Raw genomic sequence first — 21,333 nt, forward strand, 5'->3', positions numbered from 1 at the left:
AGGCACCCTCTCTGCCGCAGACCACTGCAGATCCTGGCTGTGGATGGTGTTCATTAGGCCCAGCACCGAGGTCTGTCCTCACTTTTTCCGTGACAGCATGTCTCCCCTAGGCTTCAGAAACAGCGTAAGCACAGCACAACACTGGCAAAAGCCCATGGTTCTGTGTACTCTGTGCTTCAAGGGGATGGGTCTTTCAGTGAGAACACCATCATAATTCCACAACATTAAAAACAAATGAAAACATCCAACAAGTTCAGAAATCAGTTTGATATGGTGAGCTGACTTCCTTTGCCTTTGTTTTTTTTTAATTTTATTTTAGAGGGAGAGCAAGCAGGGGAGGAGCAGACGGGGAGACAGAGAGAGAGAGAGAGATCTCAAGCAGGCTCCATGCTTAGTGTGGAGCCCAACGTAGGGCTCGATCCCATGACCCCGGGATCATTACCTGAGCCAAAATCAAGAGCCAGACGCTCAACTGACTGAGCCACCCAGGCTCCCCTAAAGATTTTATTTTATTTTTGTTTTAACGTTTATTTATTTTTGAGACAGAGAGAGACAGAGCATGAACGGGGGAGGGTCAGAGAGAGAGGAAGACACAGAATCTGAAACAGGCTCCAGGCTCTGAGCCATCAGCACAGAGCCTGACTCAGGGCTTGAACTCACGAACCGCGAGATCATGACCTGAGCCGAAGTCGGATGCTTAACCGACTGAGCCACCCAGGCGCCCCGCCCCTAAAGATTTTAAAGTGAACTCTATACCCAATGCGGGGCTCGAACTCATGAGCCCAAACAAGATCAAATCTTGGGGTGCCTGGGTGGCTCAGTCAGTTAAGAGTCTTTTCTTTTTTCTTTTCTTTTCTCATCTCGTCTCATCTCTTCTCTTCTTTCCTTTCCTTTTTTCTTTTTTTGTGAGCTTTCAAGTGACTTTCAAGTGGTCTCAATCCCAACAGTGAAACATTTTAGTACACCCCCCCCCACCATAGGTTTATTTAATTACTTATAACTTATATTCACGTGCTAATGCTTTTTGCTAAGATCATAAGGCCATCTGCCTATGTGTGAGGTCCATTATTAACGATAGAAGTCAAAAAGCCATATTTCAAATTATCTTCTTGTCAAGTGTGAACTTTTTTTAAGTTTATTTATTTATTTATTTTGTGCGAGAGAGAGTGCGAGCAGGAGAAGGGAAGGGGCGGGGGGAGAGAATCCTTAGCATGCTCTGTGCCATCAGCCCACAGCCTGATGCGGGGCTCAAACCCACAAATCGTGACTCATGACCTGAGCTGAAATCAAGAGTCAGATGCTTAACTGACTGGGCCCCCAGGTGTCCCTGAATTTTTTTTTTTAATATTGATTTATTTTGAGAGAGAGAGAGCAGGGGAGGGGCAGAGAGAGAGGAGAGAGAATCCCAAGCAGGCTCTGTGCTGCCAGTGCAGAGCCCAATGCAAGGCTTGATCCCACAAACCACAAGACTGACCTGAGCTGAAATCAAGAGTCAGACGCCAAAGTGACTGAGCCACCGAGGGGCCACTGAGTGTGAAAAATTTTGTAAATGAACTAGCTCTCAATCTAAGAGAATTGTGAGCTCTGCCAGCTTCTTCCTAGCTTATGCTTTCATTTACAGTACTTTCTTTAAGCCACAGTTTCGTTAGAGGAATCATTTCAAGCCCCTTGTCTGCTTTGTGATGATTAGTTTGGTTAGAGTGACATAATATAATCTGTAAATTAACTCAATACAGCACTTATAACAGGCCATTTGCTGAAGGTGAAAAATCATTTGAGGTGGATGCTGTCCAAGTCATAGGACTCTTGCCTCAGCATTCCTCACCTGTCACACTGGATGCCGAGCGGTGACGTACAGCCCAATCAAGGCCCAGGGTCAATCTGCACGTTGCATATTGGTCATTGTAACAGTCGGCTCTTGCCGCAATAAGGCTGCAGAACAAACACTCCGAAACTCAGTGGCTTACAATAATGGGAATTTATTTTTCTTGCTCGGGGTCCGGCAGGGCTGTGGGGATCTGATTGATCTTGGCTGGGCTTGGCTATTTCAGGCTGCAGGTTGGCCGGGAGTGGCTCCGGGTCGCAGTTTTTTGTTTTTGTTTTTTTGTTTGTTTTTTTTGAAGTGGTTGACATCTCTATTGCTTTGGAGGTGGTGGGCAGGTGCTCAGGAGCTCTTGGTGGGGCGGGCCACTTCCTCTTAACCGTCACAGGCTTCTGGCTGCGAGGGATGGAGCTGACTGTGCAAATGGCGGCCACGTACGGATCTGGGTGGTCCTTGTTCTTGTGGATCCTGTGCCTGATGCTTCCGAGGGTGGCCGGGGCGTTCTTGTTCATGGTGGTCCACAGGTAGGGGGTGGTGGGTTTTCCCTGGAGGGATCTCCGCTTCATGACCACCACTACGCGTTTGCCATCAGCCCCAGACTTCACGCCCACAGTGTAGAGGTGAATCAACCCGTTGTCGTTAGAGGACTTGTGAGCCTTCGGGTTATTGGGGTCAGTGCTGAACGTCTGCTTGTTTCTCTCTTTCTCTTTTTTTAAATTACACTTTGTTTTTAAGTTTATTTTTGAGAGAGAGAGAGACAGAGAGAGCGCACAAGTGGGGGAGGGGCAGAGAGAGAGAGAGAAAGACACACACACACACACACACACACACAGAATCAGAAGCAGGCTCCAGGCTCCAAGCTGTCAGCGCAGAGCCCGACGTGGAGCTTGAACGCACCAATCGTGAGATCATGACCTGAGCCCAAGTCGGAGGCTTCACGGACTGAGCCACCCAGGCGCCCCTGCTTGTTCCTCTTGATCAGGAGCTCCAGGCGACAGATTTGGGGCAGGTCTGGAGCCCAGGCTGATGTGACTACAGCCACCTAGGACCTACAGTGGGAGACACCACAAAGTCATGTGGTCAGCGGTGTTATTTCCATTCCACGTGAGCCGTGAATTAGGATCAAGAAGCCAAACCACCATAGTGACAGAAATGAAACTTCTGGCATTTTCTTCCTACCTGTATTAGCTCCCTAGGGCTGCTGTGACAAAGCACCACGTGCTGCGTAGCTTAAACAACAGAGGCGTGCCGTCGCACGGTTCTGGAGGCCAGAAGTCCAAGATCAAGGTGCCGGCAGGGTTGATTCCTTCCGAGGGCCCCAAGGGGGCCTCTGTTCAAGGCCTCTCTCCCTGGCCGGTCTTTTTCCTGTGTCTTTTCATGTGGTCTTTCCTCTATGTCTGTCTGTGTCCAAATTTCCCTCTTTTATAAGGACACTAGTCCCACCCTAATGGCCTCATTTTTAATTCCGTGACCTCTGTAAACATCCCATCTTCAAGTAAGGTCACGTTCAGAGGTACTGGGGCTTACAGCTTCAACATACCAAATTTGGTGGGACGCCAATTCAACCCATCAACCCTACCCCTCAGAGGATTGTCTGGTGTATCACGTAGGGTGTGTGTTACCCGGCTTTGGAGACTTTCTGGCATAGAGACCAGTGGAGAAAGTCTTCCTGTTGGCCCAGTGGTGAGAAAAGGGTAAAGGCTCCAGACTTTAACACCCCACCCCCGCCCCGCAACGATCAGAAGAAACTGTGACCTCTTTGGCCATGCCATACCCTTGCCACCACATCTCACAGTTTGCTTGGCGGGGGGGGGGGGGGGGGGGGGGGGAGGGGGGGGTGCGGAATCTGTGCCGTTGGCTGTAACTTGCCACGGAGGCAAACCCTTCGCCTCAGTCTTACTGCCTGTGAAATGAGTAACTTCACCTTCCTTTAATGGGGTGTTGTGATGTTTAATGTTTGCCAGAAGAGCCCCAGAGGAAAGGGCAGAATAAATCCTCCCGGTGATTCTGCAGAACTACCCTGCCTTTCTTGTTCGTGCTCGGGAAGGAGTCCAGGACAACGGGTTGGGCTCACACAAATTTGTGTTCCAACAACCCGGGTAGAATGGGCCGGTGTGGATGCACGCCGTAAATAACCTTAACAGCTGCCCCCGTAATGCTGGCCTGATTCAGTCCTGAGCGATGTGGCCCACATGTGCTCCTGCAACCACAGGGACAAGTGTCCCTTCTGCCATGTCAGCTGTTTCTGTTCTGGCATAAATTACGCACGCTGCAGTCATTTCATTAAGGAATTACATCTCTGGGGGGCGCCTGGGTGGCTCAGGTGGTCATCATCTCACGGTTCGTGGGTTCGAGCCCCGCACTGGGTTGTTTGCTGTTAGCAGCTGTTAGCCTGCTTCGGATCTTCTGTCTCTCTCTCTCTGTGCCCACCCCCCCCACTCGAAAAATAAATAAACATTAAAAAGAAAAAGAAATTACATTGCTGATGTGACGTGTCAGGTTTCCAGAGGTGAACAGAAAAGGCTGCCATTTTCCCCGAAAACAACCATGCTCCCCGACACCTGGCCACGGGGGACAGGACGAGGCACCAGCAGCCACATGCCATCACACTCGACGACGACGACGACAAAGCTGTAACAGAGTGATCGTCAGCTTCCTCTCTTCCTCCCCAACCCTGCGCCTGGTGTTGGAACATTCCAGACATCTGGAATTATGACCAGTTAAATGCAGTCAAGCACAGATTTCTTTCTGTGGAAATATTCTGATCTCAGACCCAGGAGGGCAGGGATATTGGGTAATTGCCATCCTTGCAATAAACATATTATGGACGTTTATAAACTCGGCCTATCTCTTGGCCGCTTTAGGCTTCTGGTGTGCCTGGGATGGCTTTGATTTTGAAATCACTGAGGCGATAGGCAGACTTTTCCTCTCCTTGCATTTGCAGAGCAATCTGATAAACACATCTGTGGCAAGTCCTGTTTTGGCTATTTTGGGGCAGACCAAAGGGTAGGTTACTTTTGATGAAATAAATACATACAGAGCATGCATTAAAACTTTGATTATCAGAAACTTCATTTCATTTTAATCAGGGCTCGCCATAAACTCTGTGTGCTCAGCTGACGTGTGTGTTTAACATTCTCGATATTATACGCTGTTCCAATTATCCCAATTTTTCCTTTAAATTCAATTTCCCAGGGCCTTGTGGTGTTCGGCTAATCAAGCTCTCACTTTTTAAAAAAGTGTCTACCTCCAGTCTCTCTAGACACGCTGTGTATATACACGCACACAGGCACCAGATCTAGGGAGATGTCGGGGTGCTTTACAGGCAGGGCCAAACGCACACCCACCGTGCGGCACTTTTGCTGATGAAGAGGCAACTCCGGGGCCCGCGGAGAATCCACAGGCCGCCAGTTGCAGGCCTGATCACTTCAATGCCTTGCGGGAACATTTCCACGCAACCTCCGCCGGCTACCCACGCCCACCCCCGGCCCCCCCCCCCCCCCCCCCCCGCCCCGGGCTCTAGCCCCGCCCACGGAAGGCGGAGACGTGCTCTGTGGATAGATGCCTCGCTGGCTCCTTGCTTCCCTCTGCCCCCTTCTTGGTCGCTCACAGAGATTAGCCTCCAGGAATGTGGTTAGCACACACTGAACTCATAACTCCAGCCAGTATATCACAGCACACAATCACAGGAAATACCACATGTCGTTACAACGTGCACGCTCACGCGTCGGTCTCCACACATGCTACACGTAGCAGCACGCACACGCACGTATTGCGCCCGGACCCACGCTACCACGCGCGCTCCACCCTGCGCCCGGAACTCCCTGCGTGTGCCCTGCGGACCCTTGGGCCCCAGCGGGGAAGGGAGAGGATCCCCTTTTTAAATGCTTTTCATCACCGTGGCTACTTTGCTTCCCGTTCTAGGCTCAGCCCACAAGGGTCAAGAATTGTTACAGAAAGTCGATCTTGGCCCCCTTCCAGGCACCGGAAGGGCTGGGGCTAGAGATTGTGTTATTTCAGTTGAGGGAGGGGAGCCTTTGCCTGCCTCGGATCCTGCGGGGTGGGCTCCTGCAGACCCGGGGAGCCAAGCCAAATGTCCCCTCAGCATCTGCGCATGCCTACGGAGTCCCTTTGCCCTTTGAACCAAGCTCTTTTCTGCCACTGGAATGTTCTCTCCCCCTTTCTCTGCCTATTGAAATCTTCCCTTTTCCTCAATGCCTCGCACAAGCCCCACCTCCCCTGAAGAGGCCAGCTGGAAATGATCTCTCTCTCATTTCAACTCCTTAAAGGCTTTATTTTCTATAGCACTCATTGGACCCAAAGTAAACACTGCCATTGGGCGTTTGGGGGGTTTTTGTGCACGTAAGAGCAGGGACTTTGTTTTGTGCTTCTCTGCCTCCCTATGGAGCTTCGGTATGATGGCTTGCACATAATAGACACTCAACAAATGTTTGTGGATGATGATAATAATACTGACAGCTACCATTGAGTACCTACTGTGTGCCAGGCACCTTATCTAGATGGTTCCATTTAGCCTTTTTGGTTTTGATGCAATACATTTTATATATGCAGAGCTTTAATATATTCTCTTTGTAAAAACTTAAAATTTAATACGCAGAGTAAAAAGTGAACGCCTCTTCCAGGCCATTCTCTACCCTTTTTACCCCACCCCCTTATTTCTCTCCCTAGAAGTGGCCACCCATAATAGTTTGGTCTACTTGACCTCTGTCTAATATACACAGATATATCGCATAGCGCATAATCTCTGTAATCGGAAGATCAGATGTATTGCATATATATCACATATTCATTATATATATGATGTATTACATACATAATGTATACATATTATATATGCTCTCTGATGATATATCATGTATGTATGTAATATATATTACATTATATATGTGTATATATGTAAGATATACCTACATATAGTTAAAAAATATATATATGATGGAAACCAATTTGACAATAAATTTTATATATTAAAAAATATATATATGCTAGGTGTGCATAGCAATTTAAACTTTACAAAATCTTTTTTTTTTTTTAGTACCCTTTATATCCAGCGTGGAGCCCAACATGGGACTTGAACTCACAACCTTGAGATCAAGACCGGAGCTGAGATTACAAGTTGGATGCCTAACTGACTGAGCCACTCAGATGCCCCTAAACTTCATAAAATCTTAAGAGGAACATTATTATTATAATTATTTTATTTTAAGTTTTTAAAGTTTGTGTATTTATTGAGAGAGAGAGAGAGAGCATGAGCAGGGGAGGGGCAGAAAGAGAGAGGAAGAGAGAATCCCAAACAGGCTCCTTGCTGTCACCGCAGAGCCCAACTGGGGGCTGGATCTCACGGTTCGCGAGATCATGTCGTGAGCGGAAATCAAGAGTTGGGCGCTCACCCGATTGAATCACCCAGGCACCCCTGTTATTTTTCGTTCAGATTTGAGAAAAACTGAGGCCAAGGGAGGTTGCTTCACTTTTCTGAGGTCGCACAGGTAGGAAGTGCAAGAGCTGGGCCTTGAACGTGGCCTCTGCTCTTTTGTCTGAATGATCTGTGGACCGCCGGTGTCAGAACACCTGGGGAGCTTGTTCCGTGTGTAGATTGTCACCTGCCTCTCTGTCCTGGGTCCTGATTCAGTAGGTTCAGGATGAGGCCCTAGGTTCTGTAGTGTAGCAGCCAGGGGTGATTCTGATGTATGCCGAGGTTTACAAACGCGCTCATCTGCTGGCATCCAGATTGGTCTCCTGCCTTCTAACACCGGGTCTGCCCCAGCTAGAGGGACAGCGAGGGGCCAGCAGAGTGGTGGTGTAGCCTTCACGAGCCAGGATACCTCGGTTCAGATCTTGCCTCTACTACTTCTAGCTGTTAACTTGGGCGAATTGATTAGCCTCTCTGGGCCACACTCTCCTTCTCTGTAAAATGGGGACAGTAAACAATAACATCTCGCTCACAGGGTTGTTGCGGGAGGGCTACGTGAGAGTAACAGACCTAACGTGCTTAGAACAGCACCGGGCGGCACACGTGGTGGTTCTCAGATTGGGTCTTTTCCGAAGGCACCTGCTGGGCCTGCCTAGAAGGATCCAGTGAGGTTGAGGCCGTTCCCTGTCTGTCTGTTGTGGCGGCTGGCGGCTACAAGGAGCTCCAGAGCATCCAGCTTCCTCGAGAGGCTTTTCCTTGTGTCTGTCCTCCTTCTGTCTTGCTGTTGGATCAGCGGGCAGCCCTTTATGGACGCTGCGGCGTCCGGCCAGATTCCCCGCGCCGACCACAGAGCTCATCCCCAGCCGAGCGGTTCACCGTTTCAGTCTGCTCTCGGGAACTGCTCTCTGCCCGCGGGACGGCCTGGCCCACAGCCGACGGCTTGGGGTTTATGTGCCTCCCTGCCCCCAGTGGGGGTGGCCTGTAGTAAAGGACTGACCGACACGGGGGGATATAAACTCCTGACCCCCTCTGTCATGTATGTGGATAAAAGACTCTGTGATCCCCCCCACCCCGCCTTCCACCGGGGGGTCAGGCTGAGGCTAAACCTCCATCTTCACTTATAGCTTCTTCTCCTGCCCTAGTCTGTTTCCTTCCTGCCTCGACCTTTTACTCCCAAGAGCCCTCCCTCAGTAATCCACTAGCACGAGAATCCGTGTCTAGGGCTCTGATTCCAGGGAACCTGACCTGAGACACTGCTGGTCACCATGGCCCGCGATAATAACCCTCACGGTGCACAGAGATCGTTACCAAGCCATCGCTTGGCCTCTGGGTCCCCCACGTAAGTAATTGGCTCCCTCCCAGGGCCGGTTTTCTAGCCTCTCATCAGAGGCTGGCACGGGGGGCGGGTAAAGAATGATAAATGCGAGAGGGAGCCGTGGTGTGGTGTGAAGCTGAGAAACGCAGTCACCTAGGAGCCAGGAACCGTGGGAAGGTCCCACGCAAAACCGAGTGTCAGGACCACTGGCTGGAGGCACCAATTTGCCTCTCCTTCCCACACACTGGCACCCTGAGGTCGGGAGCCCCCAACGCCTACAAGATAACGGTAGTGCTGCTGGCTGCAGATGCAAAATATAGTGAAGGCTGGGCTCTTGGGACATCCAGGAGGGTTTTCAACCTGTTTGCACGCTGCATCGTGGGTTTGGAGAGGGAGGAAGGCAGCGGAAATTGACACGGGCCACTGCCTTTGGGCCTAGCACTTTCTTGACAAATATCTGTTGACATCAGAGGCTTTGTGTCTCTTTCTGCACTTCCCTGACTACTGTCTTTCCAGAAGCCGTTTGGTAGGCAGGTAATACAACTGCTACAATGGGGGACATGTTTTCGTTTGCTTGTTTGTTTTAAGTGGGCTTCGTGCCCAATGTGGGGCTTGAACTCACAGCCCCGAGATCAAGAGTCGCATGCTCTACCGACTGGGCTTGCCAGATGCCGCAGACGTTTGGGTTTTAACTCCTTTTCTGAGTCCTATGGAAGAAGCGACATGTGGCCTGTTCCTTCCCTTCAGAGGTCAGAGCTGGAGAAGGCCTCGATAGGGGATTTCGGATGTAAATAAGGACACTTTGATTCTCTGTAAAAATTACGCGCGATTTCAATACAGAATACAATACACTAATTAGGCCAAAATGTAAAGAAACACAACTTTCTGAGTAAATTTTAGCTCACAGATAAATGCTGACTCATCTTCTAATTTTTCTTCTTTGCCTTCAAGGAGAAACTTTAATTTACTCCCAACTATGTTTTACTGCGTTTTGAAAAGTGTCAGGTCCGTGCCCAAAGCAATCTATAGATTCGATGCAATCCTTACCAAAATTCTAGCAGCATTTTTTGTTTTACAGAAATGGAACAACCCATCTTAAAATTTGTATGGAACCACAAAAGACCCTGAATAGCCAAAGCAATCTGAGAAAGCAGAACAAAGTTGGAGGCATCACGCTCCCTGATTTCAAGCTATACTACAAAGCCATAGTAATCAAAACGGTATGGTATGGGCATAAAAACAGACACATAGATCAAATGGCACAGAATAGAGAGCCCAGAAATAGACCCATGCACAGATGGCTACATAATTTACGGCAAATGAGGCGAGAATATACAATGGAGAAAGGACAGTCTGTTCAATAAATAGTGGTGGGAAAACTGGGCAGCCACACGCAGAAAAATGAGACCGGAGCACTATATTACATCACACACAAAAGTCAACTCAGGGGCGCCTGGGTGGCGCAGTCGGTTAAGCGTCCGACTTCAGCCAGGTCACGATCTTGCGGTCCGTGAGTTCGAGCCCCGCGTCAGGCTCTGGGCTGATGGCTCAGAGCCTGGAGCCTGTTTCCGATTCTGTGTCTCCCTCTCTCTCTCTGCCCCTCCCCCGTTCATGCTCTGTCTCTCTCTGTCCCAAAAATAAATAAAAAAACGTTGAAAAAAAAATTAAAAAAAAAAAAGTCAACTCAAAAAATGGACTAAGGGGCACCTGGGTGGCTCAGTCGGTTAAGCGTCCAACTTCAGCTCAGGTCGTGATCTCGTGCTTTGTGGGTTCAAGCCCCGCGTCGGGCTCTGTGCTGACAGCTGAGAGCCTGGAGCCTGTTTCGGATTCTGTGTCTCCCTCTCTCTCTCTCTCTGCTCCTCCCTGGCTCTCACTGTCTGTGTCTCAAAAATAAATAAACACTGAAAAATAAATAAAAAAAATGGACTAAGGGCTTGAATAGAAGACCAAAACTCATATAATTCCTAAAAAAAAAACATAGACGGTAAGCTCCTTGACATTACTCTTGGCGATTTTTTTTTTTTTTTTTTTTTTGGATCTGACTCCAAAGGCAAGGGCAACACAGGCGAAAATAAAGACGTGGGACTGTATCACACCAAAAAGCTTCTGCACAGCAAAGGAAACTGTCAGCAAAATTAAAAGGCCACCTATGGAATGGGAGAAGACATTTGTAAATCACATATCCAATAAGGTATTAATATCGAAAATATACAAAGAACTCTTACAGCTCAAGAGCAAAAAACCAAACAGTCCCATTAAAAAATGGGCGGAGAACCCGAATCGATGCTTTTCCATAGAAGACATACAAAAGGCCAACACTCACATGAAAAAGTGCTCAACGTCACTCATCATCAGGGAAATGCAAATCAAAACCACGATGAGATATCATTTCACACCTGTCAGAACGACTAGACTCAAAAAGACAAGAACTAACAAGTATTGGCAAGGGTGTGCACAAAAGGGAACTTTCACGCATTCTTGGTGGGCATGTAAATTGGTGCAGCCACTGTGGGAAGCAGAACGGAGGTTCCTCAAAAAGTCAAAAACAGAGTAATTCCATTGCTAGGTGTATATCCAAAGGAAATGAAAACACTAATTTGAAAAGCTACAGACACCTCTCTGTTCATCGCAGCATCATTTACGATATCCAAGATAGGGAATCGACCAATTCGTCGATGGATGAATGGACAAAAAAGATGCGGCATATACGTACCGAGAACTACAGCTCAGTCATTAAAAAGAATGAGCTCTTGCCATTTGTGACCACATGGATGGACCTACAGGATAAAATAAAATAAGTCAGACAGAGAAAGACAAATACCATATGATTTCACTTATATGTGGAATCTACGAAACAAAACAAATCAGCAAGCAAAACAAAACAAAGCTCACAGATGCAGAGAACAGATTGGTGGTTGCCGGAGGGGAAGGGGGTTGGGGTGGGAGAAGGGGGGTCAAGAGGTACAAACTTCCAGCCATAAAATAAATAAGTCACGGGGCTGTAATGTACCGCGTGGCAACTATGGTCAACAACACCGGATTGTATATTATGTAACTTTATGTGGGGGCAAGGGCGGGGGAGGCTAGACTTCTTGTGGTCATCATTTCACAGTGTATACAAATATCGAATCCTTATGTTGCGCACCTGAAACCAATAAAATGTTATATGTCAATTATACCTCAATTAGAAAAAATGTCAGGCCTGGATAAACCTTTCCAGCTCCCTCATAACTGAGGGAGGATGTGGATGTGGTTTACGGGAAAATTGGGCAGACAGGATTGAGTTCCCATATACCCCAATTTCCCCCATTAGAAGACTGGTTCAGTATTGGTCCGTTATCACCAACCGATCTCCGTAGTTTGCATTAGGAGTCACGCTTTGTGTTTTACATTCTATGGGTTTTGACGTATAGGTCATGTCATGTATCTACCGTGACAGTGTCACGCAGAGTAGTTTCATTGCCCTAAACATCCTCTGTGCTCTATTTATCCCTCCCTGGGCCCCCCCGAGCCCCTGGCAACCGCCGATCTTTCTACTGTCTCCATAGTTTTCTGTTTTCCAGAACGTCACATAGTTGGACTCATACGGTACGTAGCCTTTTCCGACTGGTTTCTTTCACTTAGTTACATGCATTTAGGTTTCCTCCATATCTTCTCATGGCTTGACAGCTCATTTGTTTTTAGCATGGAATGGTATTCCGTTGTCTGGATGTGCCTGCCCCCTTACTATACACTAGACGTTGATGTGAGCGCTAAAGAGATTCAAAAGGGGCAAAGGATCAGCGTCTACCGCTGAGGAAATTCTCGTCTAGTTGGAGAGAGAAGACACACACAGCCATACAAAGTCAGCTAATGATATTAAGTAGTAAGTCAGACGCACCGAAAGACACATCTGGGACAAATAACTGCCGCAGCAGCTATGGGGCAGAAAGAGTTCGAGAAGGTTCCACGGAGGAAGTGCAATGGGTCGGGGACAGGGCGAGACAGAGAGGATGAAGAGGGGATTCAGGAAGGCTGCGCATGTCTCAGCTTTTGACCCTGTGTCCTCTCCCTCGGGCTGTACACAGAGGAGAGAAAAGGGAAATGATGTGCCCACAGTGTGTCCATTTCTCTGGCGGGAGACTGTCCTCCCACGGGGAGTTTGGCAATTAGCTCGAAGGTGGATGAGCTCATTCTGACTCTCAACAGGTGAGCAGCTGGCGCCAGGGAGCTGGTGTCTTTATTAAGTTCCATCTCCAGGCAGCAGGGCCTCTCAAATCTTTAGCTAAACTCTGTGTGTGTGTGTGTGTGTGTGTGTGTGTGTGTGTGTTCGTGCGCGTGCGTGCGTGTAGTATAAAGTTTATTTTAGAAGAGATCATTTTTTTATACCTTTTTTTTGTGGTGAGATAGGTAGTAGGATACTAGAACATTTTTATTCCAGTCTTCATATCTCTTCTGCATTAAAAAAAAAAAAAAAACCCGGCATGGAGTGCTTCCTGAATTTTGCATGCCACTGTTGTACATGGGCGCAGCTGACTGTCTCTAGATCGTTCCATACGTGCTGCCAAAGCGAGCACTTTACCATTTTAAAAATTCTTGGTGGTGGTGGGGGGGGGGGCGCCTGGGTGGCTCAGTCGGTGAAGCATCCGACTTCGGCTCAGGTCACGATCTCGCAGTTTGTGAGTTCAAGCCCCGCGTCTGGCTCTGTGCTGACGGCTTGGAGCCTGGAGCCTGCTTTGGATGCTGTGTCTCTGTCTCTCTCTGCTCCTCCCCCCCCCCCCCCCCCCCGCTCATGCTCTGTCTGTCTCTCTCTCTCTCAAAAAATAAACATTAAAAAATTTTAATAAATTTTTAATTAATTAATTTTTAAGTTTATTTATCTATTTGAATTCTTTTAGTTTATTTATTTATTTTTTAATATGAAATGTATTGTCAGATCGGTTTCCATACAACACCCAGTGCTCCTCCCAAAAGGTGCCCTCCTCAATACCCATCACCCACCCTCCCCTCCCTCCTACCCCCATCAACCCTCAGTTTGTTCTCAGTTTTTAAGAGTCTCTTATGCTAGTTTATTTATTTTTGAGAAGAGTCACACACACACACACAGAGTGCAAGCAGGGAGGTGCAGAGAGAGACACACACACAGAATTGGAAGCAGGCTCCAGGCTCTGAGCTGTCAGCCCAGAGCCCGACGCGGGGCTCGAACTCACGGAATGCGAGATCGTGACCTGAGCCAAAGTCAGCCGCTTAACCTACTGAGCCATCCAGGTGTCCCTATGTTTGTTTATTCTGAGGGAGTGAGAGTAGGAGTGTGGGAGGGACACAGAGAGAGGGAGAGAGAGAGAATCCCAAGCAGGCTCCCCACTGCCAGCTCAGAGCCCCATGTGGGGCTCGAACTCACAAACCGCAAGATCATGAGCTGGGTGGAAACCGAGAGTTGGACGCGTTAAACCGACTGAGCCACCCAGGCACCCCTCTCCCACTTTTTAATATAGTAAAACATACATAACATAAAGTTGACCATCTTAAGCATTTTTAAGTGTACAGAGCGTTTTCATCTTCCCAAACAGAAACTCTGTCCCCCTTAACTACTAACTTCCCAGCTTTCCCCGGTGCCCCAGCCCCCGGCAGCCACCATTCCATTCTGTCTCTATGAATATGACTACTCTAGAGTAGAGTATAGCGCTTGTCCTTTTGTGACTGGCTTCCTGTTCTCCAGAGCGGGTGCCACCATTTTCCATTCTCCCCAGCAGGGCCCAAGGCTTCCGATTGCTCCGCATCCCTGCCGACACTTTTTATTTTCTGTTGCTTTGTTTATTTGTTTTTGCCAACCGTCATCTGAATGGGTGCCGACGGGTCTCACTGTGGTTTGGAGCTGTAGCTAAACTTACTTGTTGGGGAAGCGGCAGAGAGTATGGGCGCAAAGTAGTGATTCCTGCTGTGAGTGGACTCAGTTTGGGGCGTCGGGAGGCCAGCCTTCCCACGACTTGACAGGTTCACCGGCTCTCTGGGGCCCGTTGTAGAAGATACCTATGACATGTTCAGATCCCTTCCACGTACCTTACCACTTCATGCGCAAAAAGTTCTTCTAAATATTTCCATGTGCACAGATGTGCACCCACAATTGTATTTTATGTTTTGTTTCATTTTATTGGAGTTTATTTACTTATTTTTATTTTTTAAGCTTATTTACTTATTTTTTGAGAGAGAGAGAGAGCGAGAGGGAGCAGGGGAGGGGCAGGGGAGAGAGAGAGAAGGGGAGAGAGAATCCCAAGCCGGCTCCACACTGTCGGCACGGAGCCTGCTGTGGGGCTCGAACTCACAAACTATGATATCATGAGCTGAGCCAAAATCAAGAGTCAGATGCTTGACCGGCTGAGCCACCCAGGCGCCTTATTTATTATTATTATTTTTTTAAGTAACCTCGACACCCAGCGTGAGGCTCAAACTCCTGACCCTGAGATCAAAAGTTGCACGCTTCTCTGACTGAGCCAGCCAGGCGCCCCTATTTTGTAAACATCAAGCAAGTTCAAATGCAGTGAATCCGAAAGCTGGGGTGGGGAGGGCTGGGTAATCCCGGCATAAGAGCACTGGGCGCAGGATGCAGTGGGAGAGAGGAACGTGGAACTCGCGTTCCCTTCCTCCCACCTCTGTTAGCAAGGTCTGTGTTTTTGTTTTTGTAGTACATTCCAGTGTCTGTCGTCAAGCACACACGAGGCTTTCCAGGAAAGCCAAGGCCAAGGCTGGGCTAATTTGGCTGGTAAAGACGCAGTGAGCCACTTTTCGATTTGGACGCTTTATTACTTACAAAAACAGTGAAAGGAAGATCACCAAAAAGGATGCCACTGAAATAAGCATCAAACGAGGCGGTTTTGTGGTCTGCAGCCTTGTCCCGTGGCAGGTGGTAGGAATTTCTCCCGACAGCCTCCCAGGGGAGATGGGGAGGCATTATGGGCTGAATTTTGTGCCCCCTACCCCACTTCGTGTGCTGAGGTCCTAGCCCCTAGTGACTGTATTTGGAGACAGAGCCTCTAAAGAACTGATTGCACAGAGGCAAGATCCTACGGGTGGCTCCTAATCCAACGTGACTGGTGTCCTCGTGAGAAGAGGAGACTAGGACACGGACAGGGCGCACGGAGGGAGGAAGCCGTGAGCACACGGGGCTTTTTTGGCCATCTGCAAACCAAGGAGAGGCCTGCCACAGACCCCCTCCCTCCCCCCAGCCCTCAGAAGGAGCCCACCTGGCTGGCACCTTGATCTGGGACATCTAGCGCTGGACCTGTGACAAATCAGATCTCTGGTGTTTAAGCCCCCAGCCCGTAGTACGGGAGGCGCCCGGAAGCCGGCCTCAGAGCAGTTCCCCACAGACCTCGATCTTCTCGTGTTCTGCCAGGACCCAGATCAGTGGCGGTTCAAGCCCTGCCGGCGCGGCCACGTGGCAGGTCACTGGGACGCCGTGGGGCAGCAGTTCCCAGGGGAGCACTTGCCCGCAACCCGCTTGGTAGACAATGAGATAGCGTGCTAGCCGCGGCTTTCAAAGATTTTAATGCGCCTGTTTGTGCTCACTTGTAAAGTATTGTTTTCACTTTAAACTTTCTTATTTCGGGGCGCCTGGGTGGCTCGGTCGGTTCAGTGTCCGACTTCAGCTCAGGTCATGATCTCGTGGGTTCGGGCCCCGCGTCGGGCTCTGAGCTGATGGCTCAGAGCCTGGAGCCTGCTTCCGATTCTGTGTCTCCCTCTTTCTCTGCCCCTCCCCCGTTCATGCTCTGTCTCTCTCTGTCTCAAAAATAAATAAAACGTGGAAAAAAAAAAAAAAAAGAATAAAAATAAACATTAAAAAAAAATAAGAAAATTTTTATTTTAAAAATCGGACTCTGCTGCAGCAGGGTCCTCTGGAGGCCAACATTTCCACGGGCGGCCTGCCGAGTCGACACCAAAGGTCATGGTGGCTTAGTATAGGACAGTGGCGATGAAGGTGGAAAAAAGTGGATACACTGGAGATACGTAGGATGTATGGCAAATCTCACCGTCCCCACCCCATGGCTCATATGTGAAAAGTCTTTCTAGACAGTTAATGCACACAAGTCTCCATGTATAAAGCTCTGTTTGGCCTTTTGTTAGCTTAAAAAGTGGAATCGGTATTTTTGCCACATGCCTTTTTTTTTTCACTTGATAGTAGGTGGGCAGCCTGACATATCAGAGCCCACACATCCAGCTCACCCTCCTTTTTTATCAGCTGCAGACTATTCCAAGTCAGGATTAAGCATTAGATTATATATATATATTTTTGACAGAGACAATACCTTTCAAAAAAATTTTTAATGTTTATTTATTATTTTTAAGAGACAGAGAGAGAGAGAGAGAGAGACAGACAGACAGAGCATGAGTGGGGGAGGGGCAGAGAGAGGGGGAGACACAGAATCCGAGGTAGCTCCAGGCTCCGAGCTGTCAGCACTGAGCCCAGTGTGGGGCTCGAACTCATGAACCACGAGATCACGACCTGAGCCGAACTCGGATGCTTCACCGACTGAGCCACCCAGGCGCCCCAAGAAAGAGAGAATATCGTAAGCAGGCTCCACGCTCAGCGCACAGCCTGACTTGGGGCTTGATCCCACGACCCTGGGATCATGACCCGAGCCGAAATCAAGAGTCGGACGCTTAACGGACTGAGTCACCCAGGCGCCCCGACCTCACTATTTTTACACTTGATCTTAGCCAAAGGGCCGAGAAGTGATCCGACCTCACTCTTTTTTAATGTTACAATAAACACCCTCGGACATTCAGGCTTATTCTGTCCGGGGGGTTCTGTGAGATAGATTCCAGAGGAAAAGTGTTGTCAAGAGGGAAACGCCCGGCAGACATGTGTTTCTACGTGCACCCAAAGTCACATACAAAAATGTTCATAGCAGTCCTGTTTACAATAGCCCCCAACTGGAAACAACGCAAATGTTCTTCGACAGTACAACAGAATCATAAAGCGTGGTCTGGTCGTGCAATGGAATTCTATACAGCAACAAAAATGAATGTTCTGCTTCACGGAGCAATATAGATGAAGCTTCAAAATATAACATGTGGTGAAAGAAACCAGACACAAAAGAATATATACTGTGTAATTCCACCCATGGAATGTTCAAAAACAGGCGGCTCCTATTTGGGGTCAGGATAGCGGTTACCTGGGGGGGTTTACTGAGCAGGAGAGAGCACGGGGGCTTCTGGGCACTGATAATGCTCTGCTCTCTTTCTCGATCCAGGCAATAGTCACACGCACTCATGATTTGGGTCCTTTTCTATATGCGCGCTCTACTTTGATAGTTTACCCACATTTCTTTAAACGTGTATGTATTTAAAATAATGATCACAACTGCAAATCACCCTCCAAAAAGGTCGCACCAATTTGCACACGCACCGATAACCCACGTGGGTTCTGCACGTTTACACGTGAGCATGAATTTCACTGCTCCCAGGGGCCTTGGGAGCCCCACACCCTTGGCAACGGCGATGCTGGAAAAGCGGTTTGATTTTTTTTTTGCCAATGTGATGGCTTCTGGGGGAAAAAAAAAGCACCCTCTCATTTTCGTTTGCGTTTTCCTAATCACCGGTAGGTTGCCATCGAACTGTTTGTCTGGTTCTTATTTATCTGGAATGGCTATTAACTCTTTGCTGGACGTGTTGCAAGCCTGTTCTCCTGGAGCATCTCTTGTCTTTTCGCCGCGTTCGTGGCACAGCTCAGGGGCCGGCTGAGGCGAGGCAAGCCGTACCAATAAGTGATGCACGCTCGCTCGGGGGCTGTGGCGGGCCCGGGAAGCGCGCCCCCCTCTGCTGGGTTCCCGCCAAGCATTGCCCGGTGGGAAGGTGGGAACCAAGGGTGCCAGATCTAACGATTCTTCAGAGGATGCTGGGAATATACATTTGTATGGGAAAACTTCCAATTTCAAAGCGCTGGCAACTCGTTCAAAAAATTGTAAGCACTAAAAGGAGATTTGTGTTGTCACATCTGTCCATCTTTTCCTTTATGACTTCTCGGTTCTGTCTCTCTCTCTCTTTTTTCTTTTAGTCAGTTCAACACTTTTTTATTTTTTCCTCTCTAAATCCTTCTCTTTTCAGGATACAGAGAGAAGCTTTTCGTGTTTTTATTCAAGTCTCCTTAATGAGAGAAATAAAGGGGAGTACCCCAGAGAGTCGAGGAGGTCCCGACCTTGGGGATGTGGGTGACTGAGCCCAGGATGGTCACAACACCAAAATTAGAACTCCTTCCCATTCTCTCATTTAAGGCCAACGACCTTCCCACATAGTGGGATTTCAAGGGATGAGAATAAAGCGTTTTATTCCACGATGAAACCAGAGGCCCCCGGGAGCAGTGAAGTTCATGCTAACGTGTAAATGACTTACTGCAAAACCCCTTCCTGGGATCGGGCGTGCACGTGAGAGCGGGGAGCGAGCAGCTGGTCCCTGCAAGCCTGAAAGTGCAAGAGGATGGCGGAAATGTCACTTCACACTGTCAGCACAGAGCCTGAGGCGGGACTTGAACTCACGCACCGCGAGATCGCGACCTGAGCGGAAATCAAGAGTCGGGTGCTTCACCGACTGAGCCGCCAGGGCGGCCCTCGTCTGGGCTACTTTAATGGCCTTTGGTGGTGTCACCTGCACATTCCCCACCCATGCTAACGAGCTGCTTGCATTGGCCAATGCACATCTAAAAGCCGCTCTGGGGGTAGAAAAAACTTTCTCTGGCTGCATGGACAGCAGGACCCATCAAGGGACAGAACAGGGGATCACTGGCTGAGGGTTGGCATAGCTTCTTCCCTTTCTGGCACTGAGATCGGGTGACTGAGACACGGAGCTCACCCAGAGAGCGGGTGCTCATGGGCATGCATTTATCCCTAACAATCATACCTGCATTTATTGAGTGCCTGGTGTGTGCTGGGACCTGTGCTGAGCACTGTATGTATACCACCTCACCTCCGATAATCCGCGCTCAGCCTGCGAGGTAGGGCCGTCACTCTCAGTGATGGGGTCCGACGGGAACCAGGTGGCACGCATGATCAAACCTCAGGATCGTATTTCCACCCCCAAGCCGAGCAGGGGTGGCCCTCCATTCCGGCAACTTCTCCAGCCCAGCCTTGCACGGCGGCGGGGCCCAGGTCTCTAAGCTACTGACCTGCCCCCTTCCGTTTGCCTCAGTGGTCCTGCCCTTTTTGCCTTAAGGGTTGGTGCGGATTTCTCCCCACCGCTCCCCTGGTTGAAGACTAAAATGTCCTGAGACACCAGCTAATAATGCGGGTGGGCACCAATTATGTAGGTGCGGGATGGAAAGAGTTTTAAGGTGTGACTTTTCCAGGCCACTCGCATTCATAAAAAGCAGCAGAGACAATATAGTTTATTTTCAGATTCGAAAAGCAATCATGCCCTTCGTAGGGAAGTCAAAGATGAAAGATATAAAGAAGAAAAGAAAGAAACCTCACCTTACCACTTGAGACCATCATTGTCAACATTTCCAGATGGTTCTTGCCACTCATTTTCATATATTTTTCATAGATATATATATATGTATAAATTTTAAATACATTTAATTTTAAAAAATGTTTACTTGTTTATTTTTGAGAGCGAAAGAGAGAGAGAGAGAGAGAGAGGAAGTGGGTTAGGGGCAGAGAGAGAGAGGGAGAGAGAGAATCCCAAGCAGGCCCTGAGCTGATGGTGCAGAGCTTGATCCGGGGCTCGAACCCACGAATGGTGAGATCATGACCTGAGCCAAAGTTGGACACTTAACCCACTGAACCACCCAGGTGCCCAAAATACATACGATCTTTAGGCAAAGTTGAGATCATTCTAGCAATATGCCTTCCGAATGGGTGAGCACTTCTGAAAGCATTTCTGATCCCGTGAAGACAAAGGCTTTCTGAGTAAGGTGGGTGGAATCGAGGAGACAGGGAGGCCGTGGGGTCTTTTCAGCAGGGGGTTCTCTAGCCCACCCAGGACATGGTTGCCCCCGGCCCCCTGGGGTGGGGACAGCTGCTTCCTCTGCCTCCTTCTTCAGTGTCACTCACCAGTTCTTGGGAAGGTGGGGAGCCTCCCAGCAGTGTCTGCCTGGGCCAGCGGGGGCCTCTCCGGTGGCACCCCACTCCCCCTCCCTCGTGGGCCAGGTCCCCACAGCCACCCCCGCCACCATGGGTTAGTGTTGGGGGGGCTGTCTCGTCGGGGGACAAATGGGCTGGCTTCTGGCTTCTTGAGGCACTCCAGTGGTGGGGGCAGGGCACCCGTGGCCCAGGCACTTCCTGCCTCTTGAGAAACAAGCTACCTTTTGGCTGTGACTGTGGAGCTGCTGACCCCCATTAGCTGCTTTCCTAGAAGTGAAAATGGATTTGCTCTGAGCTCTGTCATCCCTGGTGACCCCGGGGCTGGCAGAAGCAGCACCAAGAGCACAGGACTGGCCACCAAAAGGAGTCATGCTAACCCGCTCTCAAGGGGACACAAGCTTGCTTCCTTCCTCCAGCGATCTGACAAAGACCCAGTTCTTTTTTTTTCTTTAATTGTTTTAATGTTTTATTTATTTTTGAGACAGAGAGAGACGGAGCGTGAGCAGGGGAGGGGCCGAGAGAGAGGGAGACACAGAATCCCAAGCAGGCTCCAGGCTCCGAGCTGTCAGCACAGAGCCCGACGCGGGGCTCGAACTCACAAACCGCGAGATCATGACCTGAGCGGAAGTCGGACGCTGAACCGACTGAGCCACTCAGGTGCCCCGAGGCCGAGTTCTTGAAAGGTAGGAAGGTTTGGTGCTTTGCTGGAAGG

General features: G+C 49.2%; 1 pseudogene; it reads right to left on the reverse strand.

The window, feature by feature from the left end:
- Positions 1-2,164: 2,164 nt before the first annotated feature.
- Positions 2,165-19,587, reverse strand: LOC113597555 (60S ribosomal protein L28-like; annotated as a pseudogene).
- Positions 19,588-21,333: the final 1,746 nt, after the last annotated feature.

This window comes from Acinonyx jubatus, chromosome X, assembly GCF_027475565.1.
Source record: "Acinonyx jubatus isolate Ajub_Pintada_27869175 chromosome X, VMU_Ajub_asm_v1.0, whole genome shotgun sequence".
NCBI classification, from domain to species: domain Eukaryota; kingdom Metazoa; phylum Chordata; class Mammalia; order Carnivora; family Felidae; genus Acinonyx; species Acinonyx jubatus.